This window comes from Harmonia axyridis, chromosome 3 (genome assembly GCF_914767665.1).
Source record: "Harmonia axyridis chromosome 3, icHarAxyr1.1, whole genome shotgun sequence".
Taxonomy (NCBI): domain Eukaryota; kingdom Metazoa; phylum Arthropoda; class Insecta; order Coleoptera; family Coccinellidae; genus Harmonia; species Harmonia axyridis.
In genome coordinates, this window is record NC_059503.1 from 59,192,167 (window position 1) to 59,198,545 (window position 6,379).

The following is a 6,379-nucleotide window of genomic DNA, read 5'->3' on the forward strand; positions in this document are numbered from 1 at the left end:
ATAAACATAGATAGAAGTTGTATACTCAACAGGATCCCTTGATTTTAACTACCCTAAGTGTAATCTAACAATCACACAAAAGCAACAGGAGTACAGATGCCTGAAATTTTATAATAATTTGCCCACATCATTGAAGGCAATTAAGGAAACAAAATCATTCAAAAAACATTTATTGAGATACTTATTAGAAATGAAACCTTATTATACACTGCGCAAAAATATTAACGCACATTATGGAAATCTCAAATTTGTTTTACAACTGAAGGTGTTCTCAATGATAATTATTTTTATCAGAATTATGCATGCATATGTTATCCACTTTCAACGTTTTTCTTCAATACAGATGTTTTTTCCCAGCAGGAATAAAAAAAGATGAGATTATCAGATTTTGAATGTATTAGCTCCATTCTGAAATCAGTTGTTCTCGATCAATTCTAGTGATCAATAGCTTTTCTTTCGTTTGATTTTCTACACTCGATTGCGAAACACGCAATTTGACCCAAGAGGAATGTGCCCAAGCGGTAGTTTTGCGAGGAGAAGGGTGGACATACACAAGAATTGCAGAAAGGTTTGGAGTTTCCCAAACAAGTGTGTCCAGAATGTTGCAGCGATTCAGGGAGACAGGTATGAATGTCTGAAGAACAGGACAGGGTAGACCACGGGTAACAACTGCCATTCAAGAACGTTACTTGAGAGTTTCTTCGTTGAGACAACGGTTTGCAACCGCTCGTCTCCTTCAAAATCAGCTTGAGCAAGCTCATGGGGTGCAAATTAGCACTCAGATAACAAGAAATCTCCACAGGGAATATGATTTAAGGCCTCGTGTCGCGGCAAGAGGCCCAGCTCTTACCCCAGCCCATCGAAGGGCGCGTTTGGATTTTGCGAGAGAGCATATCCATTGGGAAGAGGCTGATTGGGAAAGAGTTCTCTTCACAGATTAGTCTAGATTCTGCCTCTACCATTGTGATCGATGTTCCCTTGTATATAGATGTCCACATGAAAGATATGCTCAGTGCAATTTCCTGAATACTACTGGTTTCGGGGGAGGATCGATTATGGTATGGGGTGCGTGCATCGTTCAGGAGTACCTTGAAGAGGTTGAAGTCTCTCGAATGGAATGGCCAGCAAGAAGTCCAGATCTTAATCCGATTGAGCAGGTTTGGGGCAACCTCAATAGACGGCTGAGAAGTTCAGAAAATCATCCAGTTACTCTTAATGACTTAGGTATCCAACTCGGAGAAATCTGGGAAGGATTAGATCAGAACATTTTAAGATCACTCATTTTGAGTATGAACCGTCGTTGCCGAGCTGTAATTAACGCAAGGGGTGAAAATACCAAGTATTAAATCACTTATCAGCATTCCATTATTTTGAAAATTGTTTATTTCTATTCTTTCACATAATATTTGGTGAAATCCTGAATTTATCTTCCATTTAATGTGTCTTGTGATTTGAAATAAAAAGATTTGTTGTTGTGTTGATCTAGGACTGTTGGGAGAAAAAAATAAATATGAAAATTGTTTCCAATTCTTGAGAATTGTTCTTTCTTTTCGGAAAGAACTGAAATAACAGTATAAATCATATTTGGAAATGTATTTCGATACCCGTGAACAATATTGCAAAAAGAGATTCACAGATTCAAGTTTGTTGTTGATTAAAATTTACCTTGATGAGATCGATGGATCCTAATATAAGGATACCAAAATTCCATCATACTCTATACGAATTAGATAAATTATTGATGGTCTTTATCAAAACTATCGGATGGTTTATAAAGATGGTATTAGGCATATATCTTCTGCTCCAAGGTTTTGCATGATACTATAAATCAAGATTATTGTGAAATTAGAATCGATAGCAATGAATGATGAATGATAGCAAATATGAACTCGACTATGAGTAGGCGGAACTAATTATACACAGTGGCGTCCATTCATCAAAATTTATTCGGTTATAAAACTGTATTTTAGGTATTCAATTCAATTGACATAGTTTTTGATATCAATTTTCATTGTATTTAATAGCAATGTTGAGACGATGTTCATTTTGTTGAATGAAGTATTTAATTAATTCTCGAAAAAAGCTTCGGAATATTTAAATCCATGAAACAAAACATACAATTAATACGAAGATGTTTTATATCTGAGCTATAGGTAATACTTCAATAATGCTGCTCATCAGATGATGAAACAACAAACATGCCACAAACTCTGTCCAGTATCTTTGTCCTTGAGCCACCTATACCTAATCCTGATTCCATTTGAGAGGAATACGAGTTCAACATGCTTGATTTCGTTTAGTCGGCAGGATATTAGAATGCAAATAACCTACGCCTGCTCCTGATAATTATTCAGTCACCTTCCTCAGGTTGTTCTTTTCGAAATAAAATAATTCCTCAACCTCTCAGAATGCTTCTGAGATTCCTATTTACATGAAAAGGGATAAGCCCCTTGCCGAAAAATATCCAAATTTTTAGTTTGATGTATATTATCATCATTATCATGAACTGGAAAAAACGAATAAGATCCTAATGAACACCATGGTTTCGTCCTAACAAACCCAATGTATGAATGACTTGGGCAGAGGGGTAGTGTTCCATTTAATTTACCTTGATGTTTCCGGGGAATTCGATCGCGACCTTAATAAACATACTTTTCTGTGGGAGTTAGCGAATCCCACTCACCTTTCCAACCTGTTTTGAAGAGTACCCCAAGGTTCTGTGTTGAGCCCGCTGCTTTTCCTCCTATATATTGATGATCTCTCACAAGTTATAAGAACCAGGAGCTGGAGCTATATGGATGACAAAAGTTATATTGTAATCCCATCATAAAGATCATCAGACGTTCTAGAATGGCCTGCATATACTCGCTGCCTGGTTTTATAGTTAAAAGTAGATGTTACCCCTTAATCCTGCTGAATACGTTGTACCTACTACATTTGGAAAATCCCGAATCTAGACTATCCACGTACCATAACTGAAGATCTAAGTTGGTCTCATCCTATAATGAATAGCAGCAACTGGTTCTTTGAATTCAACTATCTTAGTTTCCAAGAGGTCTTACAGAGGCCAAGGAGCCTGAACAGAAATATCAAACACCAAATAACTGCTATTGAGTCTTTTTAGAGTACACCATTTTGTCAGTTGTGTTCTGCTATTTTACAATAGTTAAAAATAGGTATGCTAAAATGCTGAAAAGTGCTAGAACTTCTCTAGTCATATAAGCAGAATATATTGCTATCATGGCCTGGTCAAAAGACCATGATTGGCAAAATTCCTTCAAGATTAAGTTGGTGAGTAGTTTGAAAGGATGTTGCAGTAAATGACTAATCAAAGAGAACCTAGAAAGAACGCTGCTCAAACGAAAATGTTCGACTCATTGATGACTAAATGAAATTTGTAAGTTAGATCGGATCTCGAATGCCGCTGTTGAGTTCGCTGTTGCAAGTTCAAGAACGACGAGAGATCAAACCTGAATATCGAAGAAAAATTAGGAAAGCGCTGACTTGAATTCAAGAGATGATGAGCATGCGATCATTCTAGCGCAAATTGCTTCTTGTTGACCACAAAAACCTATATACAGTTATGTGGTCACCAAGGGCGCAATAGGCACATGAATGACAAGTGCTCAAAAGCCCATTGACACGTCAATGCTTTCCAAATGGATATTAAAAATATTATATCTTCATATGAGTTCAGATAATGGTTCAATGAAAAAGGAAACAATCAACCATAGTGAAAAATTTGTTCTTCAATTGATTCTCATTTTACGCAATTCAAATATCATAACTATGGACAATTCGAGTGTCGATATAAACCAAAATCAATAGCCAATTTCCAAAAAATATTCCATAAATTGCATTTCCAACAATTTTTGCATTTGAATTCATTTCAGCACCATACCACTTACGAGAAATGTAAATGTACTATAAAGTATGACGGTAATCTTGATTCACTAATAGCACAGTAAGAATTTGAATAGAAGTTCAGTTCACCCACAACTAAGCAACAAATAATGTGCAGAAAAATTCGTAGCGTTTCTGATTTAAAAACTGAAAGTGTGCCACTTTTTATCGATCACATTCATGTAAGAATATAATTATCATTAACTTTTGAAAGGGTACCTAATAATTGTCATGAATAATTCCAAATATTCTGAAACATAAGAGTTAATTCATCTCCTGATTGAAAATATTGAGAAGATATGAAACTTGCTAATTCCACACTTTCTCTTTCAAACCTTTTATCAACGTTTATTACAATTGAATGGAGCATCCTTTCACGTTATATCCGAAACTCTTCTATAGCCCATTAGAGTTACCACGGTCGTTATGAGTATAAAATAATTTAAGAGTCAAAATGCCTGTCACAGGTGCCAATTTAATATCCAGATATCAATTAAGATAATTTTTGGTTTTACTTTCTTCTTATTGTTCTGCCAGATCGAATTTGTAATTAGACATTCACTCAAAGATAATGTGATTTTTTCTCACAATTAGTCCTCGTAAAGTATGAAAATGAGACTGATAAAACAGAATACAAAAAAAAAGAGGGCTCAGCCGGGATTTGAACCCGGGACCTCTCGCACCCAAAGCGAGAATCATACCCCTAGACCACTGAGCCGAACTGATAAACTGATGAAAATTTGAGCACTTATTCGTCACACTTCGTTCAGAAAGCAAAAAGTGTTAAATTTTATAAGCATTTCATAATAAAGTGATCTCCACATGATAAATTCCCGAAGATTCAACAAAATTGTGTATGATGAAAATATGGGTATTATCTAAATGTAACTACCATTATGACAATCCTGAAATTGAATCGAAAATTTTCATATTGGACCAACAAAAATTTTAGTTGAGAATTTATATGAGAAGTAGGTCTTTCATTTATAATTTTTATTTTGAGCTCCTTTTCCGCCAAATTACTCTCCTTTTTCGTCTCTTCGATTTGGTACAAAAAATTTCAACTCAGAAAAAAGGTATAATTTTCATGTTGTATGATAATTAATATTTTCACTGTACTTTCGCAAAAGACAAAACACAGTTAAGGGGAGATATTTATCAATTTTTTTGTGTTACAAACAGTTAAGTACTAATGATATCCTTTCAAAATGCATTTTTTTTCGATAAGAATCGAAAAGTTAGCAACATAGTGAAATGTGATGTTTTTGTATCAGTATCCTTGAGGTAGATAGTAGGTAATGAAAATATTTGTGTTACAAATAGTTACTAACGAGTTAGCAGCAGATATAAAAAAAAATAATTAATTTTCGAAAAAGTGATTACTCACTTCATGGACTTCATTGTTGATAATTTTGATGATGAAATTGAATTCGTCATTATTTGGTACCTACTGATCATTCATGAAAGCTGAGAGTTTCCAATGAAATTATTTTATTTCGTTATCCTTTTTCCTATCATACTTCATTCATATCGAAAGAAAGATTTTATTCAGAAAATTAGGTTGGATATTTTATACGCTTATTTTGCACAGCTCACGAAGAAAAGAACTCAGTAAAGAAAACATCCACTCGAACTAGCCATCAGAGCTCAATATAATTTTCAAAAAAAAAACAGGATCATATTTTACTTTAGAAAACAATTTGAATAAGTCCAATATTACGTTGATATAACAATTCCATTTGAAGAATCCGGCAGTGCATATTCATAAACATCTTGGCCCAGATCTTGTCTTTTAGGATGAATTTTCGAAATTAACCAAATTGTTGTCGTCATCTGTTTCACCAAGTATATTCTTTTTCATTCGGTTCTGGCTCCTCCAAAGAAGTTTGGATATTTATTATGTGACCTGTGAAATGAACAAAATTTTAGTGATATTGTTCAGTCGTGAACTACGGTCGTATTTCTTCTCGAACGACCCCGGTAGAATCTGATTTCGTATCGGCTGTCAGCGGAGAATCAGAACAGATTTTCAATATCCATCGTACGTGCTAATATAGAAAAGTTTCAAAAGAGACAAAATTGATTAATCTTCTGATAATTCATCATAATTAGTTAATTTATTTTCATCTATCTTCTGCATCGTCATCTAATAGTGTTAGTGAACAAAATAATATTGAACAACTATTCGTGAAGTGTGTACTAATCCACCGCCTCTTGTGATCATTGGAAGAGCGGCTTTCCTCTGATCAAGGTGGTGGTAGTGTTATAAATATGTTAATTAAAATTTCTCCTTTATTCAGGGAGAAAGTGTGGGTAAGGCCTGTCGCACTAGGGACAGGACTTAGTGTTAAACTGGATTTTTTCTTTGGGAACAGATCTAGAGATAACTAAAAGGCATAAGCTCTCTTATAATTTTAATAACACAAAAAAAAAAAAAAATTAAACAAAATCAAGCTTGAGCCAAAACTGATCTTCG

The 6,379-nt window shown here is 34.5% G+C and overlaps 1 non-coding gene across 1 annotated transcript; it reads right to left on the reverse strand.

Annotated features, from left to right (window-relative positions):
* Nucleotides 1–4,549: 4,549 nt before the first annotated feature.
* On the reverse strand, nt 4,550–4,621 carry Trnap-ugg. The gene has a single exon. It is a non-coding gene; the product is annotated as a tRNA-Pro (tRNA).
* Nucleotides 4,622–6,379: the final 1,758 nt, after the last annotated feature.